We start from the raw sequence: 18,451 nt of genomic DNA, 5'->3' as shown, positions 1-18,451 counted from the left end.
ATTTGCATGCTCCTCTTCTGCTGGCATTTCCCCCTCCCTTCTCGCACAGTCCTTCACCTTGGCGTGCACTCTCACCTCCTTTATCCCCTTTCGGTCGCTTAGATGTTCTCAGTTAGCCACAAGCTCTTAGCCTACTCTCTGCTTTTAACTCCATATTTCTTGCTCTAGGTCCATTCCGTTCTCCCCATCGTTTCCTTCCTCACTGACTTTATCTGCATCTTTCTCCCTATCCTTCAACTTTCTCAAGCTTTCTTCCTCCAGTTTTCTGCCCTCCATCTCATGTGTGCTTTCTTCACGGGCTTCTGTCTTCTCCAGTGTTGATTTCCCACTCCATACCTCTGCCGCCTTCTGCTTGCAGCCAGACTGTCCGTTTCCACTCTGACACGGTCTGATTGCTAAATATTGCATCTGCTGGTGTCATACCACAAGCCTGGCTGGGGCGTCTGCTGTGGAATATGACCGAGCCAACATTCCTCTACCAGGCTTGGAACTCGTCCTCCCTCGTACTCGCACTACTTTGACACACACACTGAGCCCACACACTACTTTAGGCCACACACACTGCTCCTTCTCACTACTTTAGGCCACACACACCCTGCGCCCTCTCACTACTTTAGCCCACACACACTGCACCCTCGCACTACATTAGGCCACACACCCTGCGCCCTCTCACTACTTTAGGCCACACACCCTGCACCCTCACACACCCTGCACCCTCACACACCCTGCACCCTCACACACCCTGCACCCTCACACACTGCACCCTCACAGCCACATAATTATATGCTACATAATTACACTGCACTTAATACAACATACACTCCAAACAATACCACTCAGAGCCACATAATTACATGCCACACAATTACACTCTACTGAATACAACATACACTCTGAATACCACTCAGTGCCACATAATTACACACCACATAATTGCACTCTACTAAATGCAACACACACTCCACACAATACCACACAAATATATGCTGCATAATTACACTGCACTTAATACAACATACACTCCAAACAATAAAACTCAGTGCCACATAGTTAGATGCCCCACAATTACTCTACTGAATACAACATACACTCCTCATAATACCACTCCGTGCCACATAATTAAATGCCAGTACAAAAAAGTGTTGGTCCGAGTTGCAATATGACTAATGTACAATATTCAGTCTGTACCATATCAAACTGATACTCACCACATAACCATTTGCCGTAGATTTACACACATTTATCAAAAAGAATCAAAAAGAGATTTTTATGCATTTATTTCTGCATACTCCGTGTTCACGCAATACTGGTATTTGCGTTCATTAATCAGCTTTGTTGTATCAAATATTTCAAAAACAAAAGTACTTGAATGCAATTGTTAAATCATTACATTTCAGAGTGCTCTCAGTGGGATGGGAAGGGAAAGTGCGAAGGTTGTGAGGGACCGGGTAAAGGTGGTGTGACTATTTAAAGACATCACGTTAAAATCAAAACACGCCTTTACAATCAAAATGTACAAAAGGTTCCAAAATTGCATCACACATAGGTCAAATTAATATGTTTCTTTGCGTCCTATGGTGTGCTGAGATGGCGTAGTCTACGTTTCGACCCCTGAAGTATGCTAGAAGGGTGATTATAGCCGCATGTTGGGGTCTTCATCAGGACAGTGAGAAAGGAGAGCCTACAAGAATAATGTGGAGGCTGTAGTTACATTGGGAAAGGGTGAGCACCTACAAGAATAATGTGGAGGCTGTAGTTACATTGGGAAAGGGTGAGCAAACTCAGTTATATTAAACTCAGTTGTATTCATAATAGTTGGAATGGGTTACATACATCAAAGAACGGTTGACGAAATACGGAAAATAGTCAACAAGCACTGGGGTCTGGTTGCGGACACTCTTCAGAGCCCGGATCCTCCAATGCATGCATTCAAAAAGGCTAAGAGTGTAAGGGACCATGTGGTACGATCAATGCTGGACATTCCACAGGCACCTACTATACAACGACTATGGAACCTACCTGAAGTGGTGGGCCACTTTAAATGCACGACATGCAAAGCATGCCCCACATGCTGGGAAACCAAACAAATAGTGTACAACAATCTCACTATAGACTTGAAATCCCTCACCAATTGCAACACAAGCGGAGTTATCTACGCTATCCTGTGCCCATGCAACTTGATGTATGTCGGACAGACAAAGCAGAAAGTAAAAAATCGAATATTTCAGCACTGCAGCAGAATCCGCTGCTCCACAGCGGGAGCCCCCCTAGTGGAATACTTTAAAGAACATAACCACACCCCAGAGTCCGTCAGATGGTTGGTACTGGAAAAGATTTAATTGGGACCACGTGGAGGCAATTTGAATACCATACTAAACCTCAGAGAATGCAAATGGATGTACCTATTCAAAACCATCAGCCTAGGGCTCAATGAAATGGATGCTAACTTAGCCCAAATGGCTGGTATAAACCCAGAATGAACGTCCAGTAGCTAACTCTTCAACACTTTACCTTACCCTTCTAAGCATAGGATAATTCTCTGTATCTTTACAATTGAAGTTATTGCTTGATGCAGGGCTTTACCACTGTTAGATAACCACCGTCCTGTGCTGCCTGCTTTTAGAAACAATTATGACCTGCAGGTTGGGCCACCACACATGTATGGACTATGTTACCCAGAAGTGTACTACCAAAGGACTATATCCATCTATAGTTATGACATGTATGGCAATAATGTAAGATCTAACCATGCGTGCACTGCACCCTTGTAAATACTGTTATGTATGTCAAACGAGCGATAAAATTGTGCTGATACTTTCTCCTTGTAATCATGCAGGAGTTAGATATTCCAATATCTAACTTATATGTAAAAATATGTAAAAGCATATATATGCTTTTACATATTCGTGAATCCCCGTACCACTAGCGTTTTAGACCACTACTGACAAAGCACAAGGAGGTTTGCACAGACTCCCTTAACTTCCAGCTAGCCATCCGCCCCTTTTGAGACACTCCCTGGCTCACGCTTCACGCGGTAAACGAGGAGGTCCCCTGAGACCTAACGCGATTGGCTCGCGATGACGAGCCCCTTTTCCAACTAGTACTCAGCGGCTGCACCGCGAGCATCGACAGATGCATCCAGGAAGTCTAGAGGACTGACTGCTGTCACCGCGCTTGAGTAAGTAATCGTGCCCACTATTTGGAACGTGGCTAGTACACTGTTCTAACACCATCCCGAGTCCTGCATGCTAATCTCATGCGGCGCCTTTTTTAATGTCTCCCAACCTTGCGCGTTCAAAGTTCCAAAATCTCGAGCACTTTGTTAATCATTTACGGCGCTTTTTCTTAAAATAGTCCTTCCAACTTGCGCGTTAACTGTTCCGTGTTAATTGTTCCGAATCTCGAGTATTTTGTCCCAGCCTGTATTCTGACCAGTCTTGAATACGTGCGCACAGGCACTCGTAGCTCATAGGCCCCTGGGCATTTTTAAATATTTATCCAACTGAGTCAATTCCCTTCCAGCACTACGGGCCCCACGCGCTCACCGCCCTACAATGGCTTGCCTAAGTAGCGCGCATAGATCAGTCCCCATGTACTGCATCTAAATGGCGGTCTTTCAATTTTCCCTACACAGCGCGCTGAACTTTTGGAAATACCAGGACTAATCCCTGATACGATGCCTAGACTCCAGTAAGGAACAGTGTCCAAGTAAGTTCCCCTTTCTTTACAAGTATATTGCATCTGGCAGCCCAGTCTAGCTAGATACTGAGCCCCAGTCTCTACCCATTATGTCTTAACAGAATATCAAGGAGCCAGCTCAGGCCCACCCCAAGACGGTACAGATGTCAACCGTTCTTTGATGTATGTATCCCATTCCAACTATTATAAATACAACTGAGTTTAATATAACTGAGTTTGCTCACCCTTTCCCAATGTAACTACAGCCTCCACATTATTCTTGTAGGCTCTCCTTTCTCACTGTCCTGATGAAGACCCCAACATGAGGCTATAATCACCCTTCTAGCATACTTCGGGGGTCGAAACGTAGACTACGCCATCTCAGCACACCATAGGACGCAAAGAAACCTATTAATTTGACCTATGTGTGATGCAATTTTGGAACCTTTTGTACATTTTGATTGTAAAGGCGTGTTTTGATTTTAACGTGATGTCTTTAAATAGTCACACCACCTTTACCCGGTCCCTCAGAACCTTCGCACTTCCCCTTCCCACGCCACTGAGAGCACCCTGAAATGTAATGATTTAACAATTGCATTCAAGTACTTTTGTTTTTGAAATATTTGATACAACTAAGCTGATTAATGAACACAAATACCAGTATTGCGTGAACACTGAGTATGCAGAAATAAATGCATAAAAATCTTTCTCTTTTTGATTCTTTTTGATAAATGTGTGTAAATCTATGGCAAATGGTTATGTGGTGAGTATCAGTTTGATATGGTACAGACTGAATATTGTACATTAGTCCTATTGCAACTCGGACCAACACTTTTTTGTACTGCCATATGGACCCAGGTCCTTGAGTTCTAAGGGTCTACCCCTTTATTACTCATACATAATTAAATGCTACATAATTACACTGCGCTCAACGCAAAATACCCTCCAAATAGCACTGTGCCACATAATTACACGCCACATAATTACACTGCACTCAATGCAACATACACTACAACAACCACTCAGTGCAACATTTTATGCTACGTATTTACACTGCGCTCAACGCAACATACACTCAAAATACCACTCACTACCACATAGTTACACACCACATAATTACACTGCACTCAATGCAACATACAATCCAAATACCAGTCAGTGTCACATAATTACATGCCACATAATTACCCTACACTCGATGCAACATACACTCCTAATACCACTCAGTGCCTCATAACTACACTCCACATAATTACACTATCTATCACCCTCACTCTATCTATTGACCTCACTCTACCGCCCTCATTATACCACTCTACCACCCTCACTCTACCTCCCTCACACCCTCACTCTACCCAGTTCTCAGCAAAAATGCAAGGTATCAATGTTTAAAGCTTTATTACAAAAGTACAAAAACATATTACACTTTTAATCTTGATTTAAAAAAAATATAACATACGCAACACAATCTTCTCTCAATTTTCTTTTTTTAAATGTAGTGCCATTATACATTACAAAAATTTATGTAATTAATAATAAATAAAATGTATAAGCCATTAAGATTAGTCACATCAATACATGTAAGACAGGGGAATACTAAACATCTAGCTTTAATAGTGCTATAGGGGTCACATTTGCAAATTCTATAAATGGCATTTACAATAACAAAATTAATACATTTGCTATTATAAAAACAAACATAACTTAAAAAATTATTACATTTACAAGACCAATAGCTCCAACTTTTCTAATGCGAGACCTATTGCATTTCCAATGCTTGCTTACATTTATTCCCGGCACATTGCCATGAGGGTTTTGTTGTTTCCAGCTCTTGGTCCCCGGAGCAAGGCAGTGATACATGTTTGTAGGTCCGTTGGGACCTTTCTGTGAGTTGTTTATATATTTTTCTTTGATATCTTTTTCCCTCTTATCTTTTCCCTTTTAAATAGCTTTTTAGGTGGATTTTCTGCATCGTTTTTCACCTTCAGGCTGATATGGATGCCATTAAAACTTTTGGCTTTAGTGAGGAGGACTTCACTCGATTATTAGGGCCATCTACTTCTTCTGAACCCCCTTTTCTACTTAATAAAGGAACAAATGATGAGTGGTTCAAACTTCTCAATCTAAAGAAAAAGGCAAGAAGGACTGAGTCACACGCTGAATTTATGATCCAGTATCTTAAAGCAGGAGTCATACCAATGGTCTCCGGATTAGGAATATCCCGGGACTATTTGTAGAGATTCGATTGTTCCTTGAGAGATGGTCTCTTATTGCAAATCGATGCTCAAGGGACCTGATGCTACTCATTATTGATACTGCTAGAGAGGTGGTGTCAGGTCTCCCTAAAGAGATTGCTGAAATGAAGGAATCCCTCTTCAAAAACAATTCGGTGGATAATGCTAAAGAAAAATTGGAGGAAGTCCACCTTGAGCTTGATTCCTTCAATGACTATTATCCGAAGAAAAACAGACAAGTTGAAAAAAGACATTTGTTACTTCTCAGGGGAGACGGTATACCCATAGCTCAATACCCAATACTACTCCACTAGAGATACTAACCAACAAGGGGACCAACGACACTGGTCAAATAGGAAGATCCGTACCTTCTCCGACACATCTGAGTCGGAGAATGAAGGGGGATCCAGCTCCACTGATAATTTCTCTAATAGACGGGCCCAATTTGATGGCCCCCAACGATCGAACCGTTTTTTAGGGAACCACCGAGGCACGACCCAGGTCAGGTTCAGACCCCAGCAGAGAGGACGAGATCAATATCCAGACAACCAGGAACGGGGGAGACCTCAATACCCAGAGAATCAGCCTTGTTTTCTGGAAACAAGGAGGAACCAATATTGGAGGGAATGATAGTACCTAACAATTCTGACCTCATCCCCATTTTCAATTTGTCAAAAAAAAAACCTGGATAATAGCACCATTGACCTTCTATCACACAGATTCTTATTTGTCCCTAGTTCTCCCTTTAATGCCTTTGAATTGAATAAAGATGTACAGGCCTTCTTTCGGAAAATTAGGTTGAGGAAATTTTTCTCTGGCCTAGAAATGCTACCTAATAACATTTATGGCTTTCGACCCACCTCTGTATTTACACCTACTTTGGGTCAGGTAGGTCCCGAGGTGGGCATATTTGAGAAAAGTGTCTATGCTAAAATTCAAAGCATGACCAAATTCGTTCCCAAACCTACTTACAATTTGAACTACGATGAGTATCAAGCCCTTTAACAGTGAGCGCGTGGTCGGAAGACAGTTTAAGCGACCAGGGCGGGGGAATTGCGATCCTTGACAGTCTGGACTATAAGGAGTTAATCCTTTCTATGCTCAACCGCCCTGAACACTATCGTAGGGTGGGTGGCCTCTTACCCATCCACAAGAATCAAGACGGAGATCCTGAATGTAACACATGCTGCGTTACAACAAGGCTTTTTGTGACCAGGAATTTGACTTTTTTAATAAAACCTTTTTCAAAATTCCGGTCTTATATGGGGTACCGAAAATGCACAAAGATCTACAAACTCCCCCCTATCGACCCATCGTGTCAACTATTGGGTGCCTTACGGAACCCCTGTCCAAATTTGTGGACGCTTGCCTCTTACCCATCATCTGCCGCCTCCCTGCCTATGTACGTGATACTGGTCATCTCATCACCAAGATTGAGGACCTTGACTTCAATATTGATACCGACATACTGGTCTCTATGGATATCGAGGCGGTGTATACAAACATTCCCCAGGAGGGTGCCTTAAAGGCAGTCAAGACTATGTTGGATGGCCCAGATTGTCAGTCAGAAAAACTCGTAATTCTGAAATGTCTGGCCATTGTTCTCAAAGAAAATTACTTTGAGTTCGATAAAGTGATCTACCGATAAGTGCTTGGCATTAGTATGGGAGCGGCCTGTGCCCCTAATGTGGCTAATGCATACATGGGAGCCTTCGAAGAAAGATTAATCTATAACGAGATTGCTCCTTTCTTCGAAGATGTCACCAACTACAATCGCTTTATAGATGATATCATCTTCATCTGGAAGGGTCCACAGGAACAGCTCAATGAATTTATCATGTGGATTAACCTGTGACCCACACTTGAAATTCAGTGTTAACACCAACTCCACTAGAATTGAATTCCTTGATGTATGGATTCACACCAACAACCAGCAGATTGAAGTCTCCCTTTACACTAAACAGACTGCCCGCAATACTCTCCTCCTCTACGACCGCTTTCACCCGCGTAGCCATAGGAATAGTATACCTTTCGGTCAGTTTTTGAGACTTCGCCGTAATTGTACGGATATCAGAAATTTTGAAATTGATGCATCTCAACTCAAAAATAAGCTCCTGGAGAGGGTCTACCCTCACAGATTGATAAGGGATTCCTATAAGAGGGCCAAATATTTCAACCGCAAAGCCCTCCTGAGCCCTAAAGACAAGGAGGAACACAAATTAGTGGTTGTTACTATCCATTCCAATTTCAATACCAAACTCCGATCCATCATTAACTCTCAATGGCACATCCTAAATACAGCTGAACAACTTAACAAACCCTTTTTCGCCTTTTGATGGAATAGAAACCTGAGGAATGCCCTGGTTAGGGCGACTCTCCCTGAGACACTGGGTTTGAGCTTTAAGTATCACCTGCACCAACCCAATCACTGGAAGCCATAGGTGTGGCGGCTGTCACACGTGCGTCCATGTCACGGCCACCCATGAACTTACGTGGCGAAAAAGAAAAATCCAATTCAAAGAAATGACAAACTGCCAAACTAGTAATGTCATATATCTCCTCCTTTGTCCTTGTTCCAAAGGATATGTGGGCGAGACTGGGGAAGAGTTCAGAACACGTTTCTCTGAACACAAATCATCCATTAGGAAATCACGTGCAGGGGCACCATTGGTGGCCCACTGGAAAGACATGAAACATTCTTTGGAGGATCTCAAATGGCTCATATTGGAGCATATACATTGTCCCCACGATGGCAATATTGATGCTCTAAGAGGCAAAAGAGAAGTGTTCTGGCTTTTTACCCTCAACACGGCGGTCACAGGCGTAAATGAAAATTTACAGTGGGAAAACACGATTATTTAAATAGTCCTAAGGTCTCTCTTTTTGCCATCCCTTAGAACTAGTCAGTCATCTATGTCCATGATCCCATGTTTCCTTTTTAGTAGTAGAAGATTTTTCCTTTATACGTGTAGATTTAACATTCCGGCTCTCTCTTTTCCCCTTATTTTGCAAATTGATTTTCATTTCTGGGGCACATTTTCTCCCTTATCTCCACTTGAGCCACGACGATCTATCCATATGGCCGCCATTTTTTCGTTTCTGCTTACCCGCCAGTAGCGCTCTAGTCATCTGACTCATCGTAGACCCCAGGTGCTCCCTGCATGAGGTTCCAACCAAATGGAACTTATGGGAGAGCCATTTCTCCGGTTTCAGTTGCTACCCTGCTTCCGAATGTATGCGGAGGTTTCTCGCTACATGTCAGATTGAATCCACTCGCTTATTTGCCGTACAGGTAACTGGCTTTTCACTCCTTCATCTTATAGTCTCCTTTCATTTCATTCCTCTCGGTATGCTCATGTTTCCACTCTTAGCCACATTCTTTTATCTTGTAGGAGAATTCACCACAGGGAGCAGTGATTTCCCGGCATGGATCAAATATCTTAAAACTACATGTGTCTCTTTAGACATTACCAGGTCTGTTGGAAAAACTTTTCATTTCATACTTCGTCCAATTGTTTAACGGTACCGGAACATCTGCAGACTCTATGCCTTCTCTTGAGTGCTGCCCACTATCCGGGATATACCGGGCCTGTTTTAAAATAGGGTCGGATTAACTTTCCCGACTTGAAACAATACGTGTTACACCCATTAAGATTGTGCTCATTATTTATTGTGTGCCTATCTCATCCGCATTAACGGGCCTGCACTTTCCTCATGATTTTTTCAAATTACCGGAACGAGCATGGGGACTCTTCTATAAAATTGTGCGTTCTTTATTTAAGGAGGAAGCACTTGGAATTCTACTGCTGAATACACCCTTTAATTCAGAAAAGACTCAAACCGTTCTTTACACTGGATTGAGATCCTCTCTTTCCATCTTGGTCGACATGAAAGACAGGTAAACAGTGCGTTGCCATATTGGGGTAGTGCGGTACGGTCCTATTCCTTAGACCTTTTAATGTCTATGGTGTCGGAAATTCCCATGGATTCCCTACCCCTTCTCGTAAACTCGTTAACCTATTGTAGACACACATAGCATTCATGTAGGTGTTGCTAATAGACCCCTTTACTGTGTTCTCTTCTATAAATAGATATGCGGAATAGTGTGGTCTGTCTAACGTCTCTCCCGCATCAACCGTGTCTCGCTGAACTTTTTGGAGATATGTATCCCTTTTAAACACTCAAGAAATATATAGCAACGCTGTGCTTCGAGGTGTGTATACCAACTTTCTTCTCTTTTCTCTGTCAGGGTATTCCCCTTCCTACACCTTTTTCAATCCCTATTCTTTACTGAGGGCTATAAGGTACTTATAGATACAACTCCTTGGCTCTTGATGAATGATGTGAGTTTATGTGCTTTAGTATGCATGACTGAACACTGCCTTGCCCATGATTATGACCTGGAACTGTGGTCCATGCGTGTGTGTAGGTGCGCTCGTGTGTGTGTCTCTGTTTGTGCGTATCGTAAGCAAGGGGAGGTGTGGCTGTGTGGTACAGCTTTCCAGGAGAGGAGACAGGAGCTGGCCACAGCTAGCGCGTTCACGTGCGCGTGGCCCTCTCAATTCCGAGCGCGCGGCCAGCTCCGGTTTCCTCTCCTGGAAAGAAGACTCGCTGACAATAGGGTCTCTGGCGAGACCGCGCTTCGTGCGGCTAACGCCTACGAGACCTAAAAAAAGCATTGCCTAAATGCAGGAACATTTTTGGAGACAAAGCGCACATTGACCTTGCAGTACCTGGCAAGGAACTACCATTAGATTGGGTGTGCTCTTGGTGAAAGAGAAAAATGCTATCACTCACAGTGAAGTTGGCTAATGGCTGAAGTGGGCTAACTCTGTGCCCTATGATGTATGCTGTAGTAAGGAAGAATGAATGACAACAGACTAATAGATGAAGAGGGATGACTGAAAGCTCCTGTAGGTAAATTATCTAGCAAAACCAAAGAGGATGATGGACGGAGTGGTGAACATTGCAAGCACTCACCCCCAGTCAACTGATCTGGGTTTAATCCATCATCATTCTTTAGCTCACTCAGCCACCCCAGTTCAGATATGGCCTTATGCAATCAGTCTGACCCTGTGCCTCATGGGAACAGTCCAACTCAAACTGCCAAGCCATGTCTTCCCTGGACCGGAAACGAGCATCCTGGGACTGGTTTCTGGCTAATCAGCTGTCATCAGCCAGGCTAACTTGAATCCAGTGGCAAAGTGATCAAGGGACCCACGTCTGGGCATATCCACAGATATGATTCGTCAGCCCTAACTGCAACCATGAATCATTTGATAAATTAACTTTATACTACAAACTGGATCTCTAAAGACCCCGCTCATCAATGGATTGATGATATGCTCCCTGATGAAGGAATTTTCTAAATAACTTTCTTTTCCGAAACGCGCGTCGGCGCTTTCCCTCAACTGTATGATGAAATGACGCTTCGATTGAATATGAATGTATGTATTGTATGATAGTGAGTTTGTGATTGATTGACTGAATTGTGTGGCATGGTTTTATTGTTCTATTAGCCTTTGGGCTGATGTTCTTCTTTTCCTGCACTACCTAATGAAATTTTTATGTATTAGAAGCGGATTAATATGAATTTTTCTGTGTTTATTATCATGAGAATCTTACTAAAAATGATTATATAAAAATTAATTTTCTAAAGTAAAATAGCTGTTCTTCGGGTTTTTGGTTGATTCTATGTGTTTCTTATTCGGGGATGCCCCTTTCCATGTTTCTAAAAAACGATTTTAAATAACAATTCTAAGAAAATTGTGTTTTTGCGGAGAGACATGCTGCTAGATGCCAATGCCCCAGTGCTGATCCTGCCCATACTAGCAAGAGATCGCTCTATGTATATTGAATGCGCTGTTTGTTTAGATAAATGCACCCAGTATTAATGGACATACACGCACTTGTCAACTCTTTCTATTTGCACCATTAATATCACCTCCATGAGATTGAGTAAAAATCAACATTAACACCTTGGCTGCTAGGCGTTTTCCCCCTCCTGTGCTGGAAATTGCCATTTTAGTGGCACCATGACGAGCTCATCTCGTTATCAGCACACGACACCCGTGGGTGATGACGAGCTGAGCTCGTCATCAGCATCGAAGGGGTTAACATGCTTCGGTTACCAGCAGCGAGGTGGAGCATACATTGCTGCAGACCAGAGTTGCAGTCATTGTAACAAACATTTTGAGTGCTCAAATTGTACCCGCGAATCGGAGCATTAAAGAAACTTAGACAAACTCTAATCCACGGGTACTCATAGTACGGCCCGCGGGCCGGCAGCGGCCCGCCAAGCCTTCCGTGGCGGCCCGCGGACCATGAGACATAGTTCCTGTGTTAAAAAAAAAAAAATAATCCAAGAGTGTCTGCAAACACTGCCGGTTGCAGAGACACTCTGAGACTGCTGCTCTGTGGGGCCTGACGATTCATTCCAGGAGGCCTGAGTGGGGCAGAAGGGGCGCTAAGAGGTGAACAAAGTCCCATTCACATGCAAATGGTCTTTTTAAAGACCTGATAAGTGCTCGGGTGGGGCTGTGTGTCTGTGCGTGCTAGGGAAGCTGTCTTTCTCAGCCCAGTGACACACAGGCAGGGTGAGATGACAGAGTGAGTGAGGGAGAGGGAGGGAAAGGGAGACCGAGACATGGAGACAGAGAAAGGGAGAGAGACAGAGGGAGGAGGGCGACAGAGGGAGGTAGACGGAGTGAGGGAGGGGGTGAGGGAAGGGAGTGAGGGAAGGAGGGATTGAGGGAAGGGGTGAGGAAGTGAGGGAGTGAAGTGGAGTGAGGGAATAAGGGATGGGAGGGGGGGAGGGGAGTGAAGGAAAGGAGTGAGGGAAGTAGAGGGAGTGAGAGGGAAGGGAATGAGGGAAGGGGGGAGGGAGGGAGGGGGAGTGAGGGAATGAGGGAGGGGAGTGAGGGAAGGAAGGGGAGAGAGGGGGTGAGGGAGGGACGGGAGGGAGTGAGGGAGGGGAGGGAGGGAGTGAGGGGAGGGAGGGAGTGAGGGGAGGGGAGTGAGGGGAGGGGAGTGAGGGAGGGGAGTGAGGGAGGGGAGGGAGGGAGGGGAGGGAGGGAGTGAGGGAGGGGAGGGAGTGAGTGAGGGAGGGGAGGGGAGGGAGGTGAGGGGGGGAGGGAGGTGAGGGGGGGAGGGAGGTGAGGGGGGGAGGGAGGTGAGGGGGGGAGGGGGTGAGGGAGGGGAGGGAGGGAGGGGAGGGAGGGGAGGGAGGGGAGGGAGGGAGGGAGGGAAGGTGAGTGAGGGAGGAAGTGAGAGAAGGGGAGTGAGGGAGGAAGGGAGGGGAGTGAGTGAGGGGAGGGAGTGAGGGGGGAGGGGAGGGGGGAAGGGAGGGAGGGAGGGAAGTTAGGAAAGTGGAGGGAGGGAGAGAGGGAAGCAGAGTGATAGAAGGGGAGGGAGTGAGGGGAGGGAGGGAGAGAGGGAGAGAGGGAGTGAGGGAAGGGAAGTGAGGAAAGGGGAGGGAGTGAGGGAGGGGGAGGGAGTGAGGGAGGCGGAGGGAGGGAGGGAGGCGGAGGGAGGGAGGCGGAGGGAGGGGGAAGGGGAGTGGAGGAAGGGGGAAGAGGGGGAAGAGGGGGAAGGGGAGTGGAGGAAGGGGGAAGAGGGGGAAGGGGAGTGGATGGAGGGGGAGGGAGTGAGACAGTCAGAGTGAGGAAGACAGGGAGAGAGGGAGATGGAGGGAGGCAGATATATATATATATGTATGTATGTGTATATAGATATATATATATATATATATAATCTCGGGTCTGGTGGCTCAGTGGACGAATGCGTCCGCTGCAGGGACCTGTGTTCAACCTCATGCTCAGTTTTTTTTGTTGCTCTAGCCCCGCCTCCTCGCTCACTGACCCCGCCCCCACTGGTGCGGCCCTCGGACACACACCACACTGTAAATCTGGCCCCTGAGAGAAAGTTTGTGAGTACCCATGCTCTAATCAGTTGTAAGCGGTATACAGTGCAGCGCGTGCCATAGCCACTCACCTATGTGTCGGAGCCTCGGACTCTCCTGAGTCAGTGGGATTCCCCATGGCACAGTCTCTTCCGCCTTTGGTGTAGCTAATGACGCGGTCTAGCGCCACCTGTTTCCTATGGCTTAGACTACAGAATGACGTTATCCAGCCAGGATACTGTAGTTCTAATTGTCAAGTCGCATGTTACTTAGAAAAACGCAATACACGTAGAACTACAGTGTAGTATATTAAAGTAGCCCTGGAAAGGTATTTTATTGTTATAATTTCCCGCTTTCGGAAGCTGTAGTTCAAATTAACTAATTGCGCTTTACTTAAAAGCACTGTCATTTCTGGCTTTTGTATAGCTAGTGACACATTCTGGCGCCATTTATTTCTTACGGCTGAGACTACAGAATATCCTCATCCAGCCAGGAAGCTGTAGTTCTAATTATCAAATCGCGCGTTATTTAAAAAACGCGATACTCTTAGAACTACAGTGTAGTTTATTATAATAGTCATAGAAAAGGTATTTCATTGTTATACTATCCTGCTTTCGGAAGCTATCGTTCTAATAAACCAATTGCGTGTTTACTTTGAAAGTCACAATATTCATAGGACTACAGTATAGTTTTATATAGTAGCCCTGGAAAAGGTATTCCATTATTATACTATCGGACCATTGCTGTACCACTAGGTTCTCTGTCTCCAGTTGTGACGAAAGGGGACCACTACTACATATGTTTATTAAAAGATTCTGATTGATTAATCCCATTCTTAAGTCCATATATTGGCATTGTCCAGCCTGGAACAGATTGTTACATCCACTCATATTGTTATACTGTGGATAACACTACATAGCCCAACCTGAATTGAATAGAGAGATCCGCAGTTGAGTATGGGGAGGGGTGACCCTTTGATCTGAGCAGGGCTGTGCCTGGCATGGCTCCACCTCCCACTGCCATGGCAGATCCCTTCTTACTGAAAGGCAGGATGCAGCCTTGTAAGCAAAGTGCTCCAGGACAACACCTGGCTGGGTTCAGTGATTTGTGACTTTTTTGAGAACAAAGACTTTTGGGGTATAAAGATCTGTGCTAAAACCCCTGCATGGTCTGTTATTTCCAGATGTCAAGACAAACCTCTGTCCGTGTAACTAGAGGGAAAGCAGGGCTCGAAAAATCCCAAAAATTGTACTAGTCCTGCAGGACTAGTACCTTAAAAAATGTCCTACTTGACCTCCGTCTCTGAAAGCGGAGCAAATGTGACACAATAGCAAGATTTAAAGGCATCTTTATTGCTCATTAACTTTCTGAGCAATAAAAATGCCTTTACATCTTATCTTGTCACATTTGCTACCTTTCCAGACAGAGGACAAAAGTTGTTTTTGTTTTCTTACTCGCCAGAAAGGGCGAGTAGGAGCTAAAAACAGCTCGACCTTGTTAAATTTAGCTCGACTATACGAGCGGTCGAGTGGAATTTTCGAGCCCTTCAACGGACTCTGAAACTTTCATCCTTCTTGCTGAAGCAACTACCCAAGGGCCTGATTTGAGCTTGCCTCCTGCCGAAGTCTCAGGGACACTAGACTTAACCCATCAGCCGTCCGGATTCCTATTTGAGGGGGATTCTCCTCCAGGTGAGGCCTCTTTTGAGAATTCCAGAGCCTCTGGTTCTACTGCAGGGAACGCAGGCTGAAAGTCCTCGCATAGCTATTATGGGCCGCCGCAGCTGAGGAGCTGTGCCGCTGAGTGCCCGCATTTGCCGTCCTATGAGAATCATCGCTATCGCTATTGTGGGCCGCTGCAGCTGAGGAGCTGTGCCGCTGAGTGCCCGCATTTGCCGTCCTATGAGAATCATCGCTATCGCTATTGTGGGCCGCTGCAGCTGAGGAGCAGGGCCACTGAGTGCCTGCATTTGCCGTCCTGCGAGAATCATCACTATTGCGGGCCGCTGCAGCTGAGGAGCTGTGCCGCTGAGTGCCCGCACTAGTCCCCACTTCAAGTATCTTGTTACCACCTATCTGTGCCGCTGGGTGCCCGCCTTTAAGCCCCGTCCCAGGATTATCCAGGGTGCACGCTGCGGACTGCTACAGCAGGGAGCTGTGGCCGCTGCGAGTCCGCCTGTCACCATCGCTGCTTCCTTGTGAGGCTGTCGTGCTGCCGGGTGCTCATTCCGTGCTAAAAAGTCATCACAAACGGCACCAGGCAGTGTGCCAGAGGGAAAAAATAGGAGAGAAGACCCCTCGTGTTCCAGGGAACAGGGTACTATCTGACCAAGTAAGTCTAGAGATAATCCCTGGAATAGTATTAGAGATTGCAGCGAATAAGGGACAGATGTACTTTCTACGTCCACAGGACCCGTAGGTCTATTGTAAAGGGACACACCAAATATCAAAGTATAGCATTTACAATCTTTTATTAAAAAATGAAAATCTAATATTAAAATTTCAGAAGGAAATCAATCAATTCTTCTGAAAACATACAATCCATTTAAGAAAAATAGTGTCAACAAAGTAGATTACATTTCATACTAAAAAGTTTTTGTTAAAAAAAACCACACATACATAACATATTCTGGATTTAAAAAGAACATATAGGGATCTAGACATGAACCATATACATTACAATACAGAAATAGCAATAACACAGAATATACAGAACAAAGGAACAACAACCCCACTAGTAACACTAGCTCGAATACTGGTGTCAACTGATCTATGGGATCCAATAGCCTTACTAAATTTGCAAAGTTATACCTCAGTTGTTAGATTTTGTATACAGTTGGTATCTTCTAGGCTTTCTTGGATTCTCAATATTTTCCGGGCGTCGACACGTTTCGGTGTTAGTACCCTTGATACGGTTACACCTTTCTCAGGACAATTAGTATTGGGGTCCAAGGTTTCATAAAGTAAAAGTTTGTTTCCCTGTATTAAAGAGATATCTATCATTATTGTTCACCTGGAGAGTTTACATATTTTATACGATGATAGCATTTACATCTGCATTTCCGTACTGACACGCATTTACTCTTTACATGTCACAAGAGAACTGTTATATATATAGTAGTGAACAAGGCGGCAACGCCGAAACGCGTCTAAGCAGATACTGATCGAATAAATCGAGTTTGGATTCAGATTCATGGTGTCAGCGCTTTCTTCAAAATTTACAAGTTTGGTATGACTGGATATATATATATATATATATATATATATATATATATATATATATATATATATATATATATATATATATATATATATATATATATATATATATATATATATATATATATATATATATATATACGATTTCAAATCTCTATGGGTATCACAAGTGTCTATTTCACATTTTGCATAGATCCTTCTGCTCTCCACATTTCTTATCTAGATCTCACCACTCGAGGAGAAAAGAATCACGGAGGTACCATCCACTTTTGTGTAGGCCTTCCCACTCTACAGCATGTTTACAAATGCATGCAATCTTACGAACGGCCATCCCTTTGTGGGTATCCAAATTTACGCAATACTTTGATCAATGGTATTAGTGGATTTGGTGTGTGGGGAACCCTTTAGTCCCTAATATTATAATGGTCTATTCTCATCCTTAGTTCGTTGGTAATTAGTATTAATAACCGGACACTTTTGGCCCTATAGTTTCTAATCTTCCGGTATAGTACATAAAAATTACTAACCTTTAGGGATCTTGACCATAGGGCCCAGAGGGCACTGCTTCTCAAGCTGATTTTGCTGCAACTTGAATAGATTTTCTGCTTTAGCAACAGCTTTCTCACTGCGTTTGGTTGCGACCGCCAGCGGGGAAATCTTGCTGGGTCCCCTCCTAGCAACCAAAAATTGCACTGTCATGCTTCCCAATTAGGCCTACAGGGAAATACAGATTTTTTTTGTTTTTTTTTCTACATATACACGAGTTTCTTCCTAAAGTTGCCTCTGCTCTCACACAATGACTTTTGCCACACATTTGCAACTGTGACAATACATATCAGTTTCTCAGAAACTATACAAAGCAACTTCGTAAGAATACTATCATGATACCTTGACACATCAAGTACAAGGTTAATACATACATACATTTTGCTAATGTGATTGTTTCGTACATATGGCGACAGAGCTATCTGTAACACACAAGCAATGATGACCTGACCAAGATCTCGACTCAAGGAAAGGATTCCTTTTGTTATAAACATCTGTTTCCGGGTGTTGACAAAGGAGCGCTTTACTGTCATTGGCGAGGTCTCTAGATGCTGATGCTTCGGTCGCGTCGCCTGCTGATATCTCTGCGAGAGATGTCCAGCTTGTGGCCTCAACGGAAACCTACGTTCTTTCCCTTCAGGATCATCTAGTATGGGAATTCTTGGCATAGCGCGCACACACACACACACACACACACACACACACACACACACACACACACACACACACTCCGACGCCAAGATTAGGGGGCAGATAGCACAATGGTGGAACTTCTCATTCTGTTCACACTCCTAATACTTCTGATAACTTTCATTTGCTTCTGTCTGTTGATCATTGCAGCACATATATTTTAGACAATCGCGTTGGTTCAATAA

The 18,451-nt window shown here is 44.3% G+C and overlaps 1 protein-coding gene and 1 long non-coding RNA gene across 5 annotated transcripts in view; both read left to right on the top strand.

Moving 5' to 3' along the window:
- The window catches only part of ADK (adenosine kinase), a 723,202-nt gene that overhangs the window by 200,778 nt on the left and 503,973 nt on the right, over window positions 1–18,451 (top strand). The gene's annotated exons all lie outside the window — the stretch shown is intronic.
- On the top strand, window positions 3,641–4,305 carry LOC147711019 (uncharacterized). The gene is made up of 3 exons (XR_015295661.1): window positions 3,641–3,708; window positions 3,801–3,861; window positions 3,965–4,305. It is a non-coding gene; the product is annotated as an uncharacterized LOC147711019 (long non-coding RNA).

This window comes from Lissotriton vulgaris, chromosome 5 (assembly GCF_964263255.1).
Source record: "Lissotriton vulgaris chromosome 5, aLisVul1.2, whole genome shotgun sequence".
NCBI classification, from domain to species: Eukaryota; Metazoa; Chordata; class Amphibia; order Caudata; family Salamandridae; genus Lissotriton; species Lissotriton vulgaris.
Note: the sequence above shows the minus strand (reverse complement) of the source record. Positions and strands in the feature narration are given on the sequence as shown.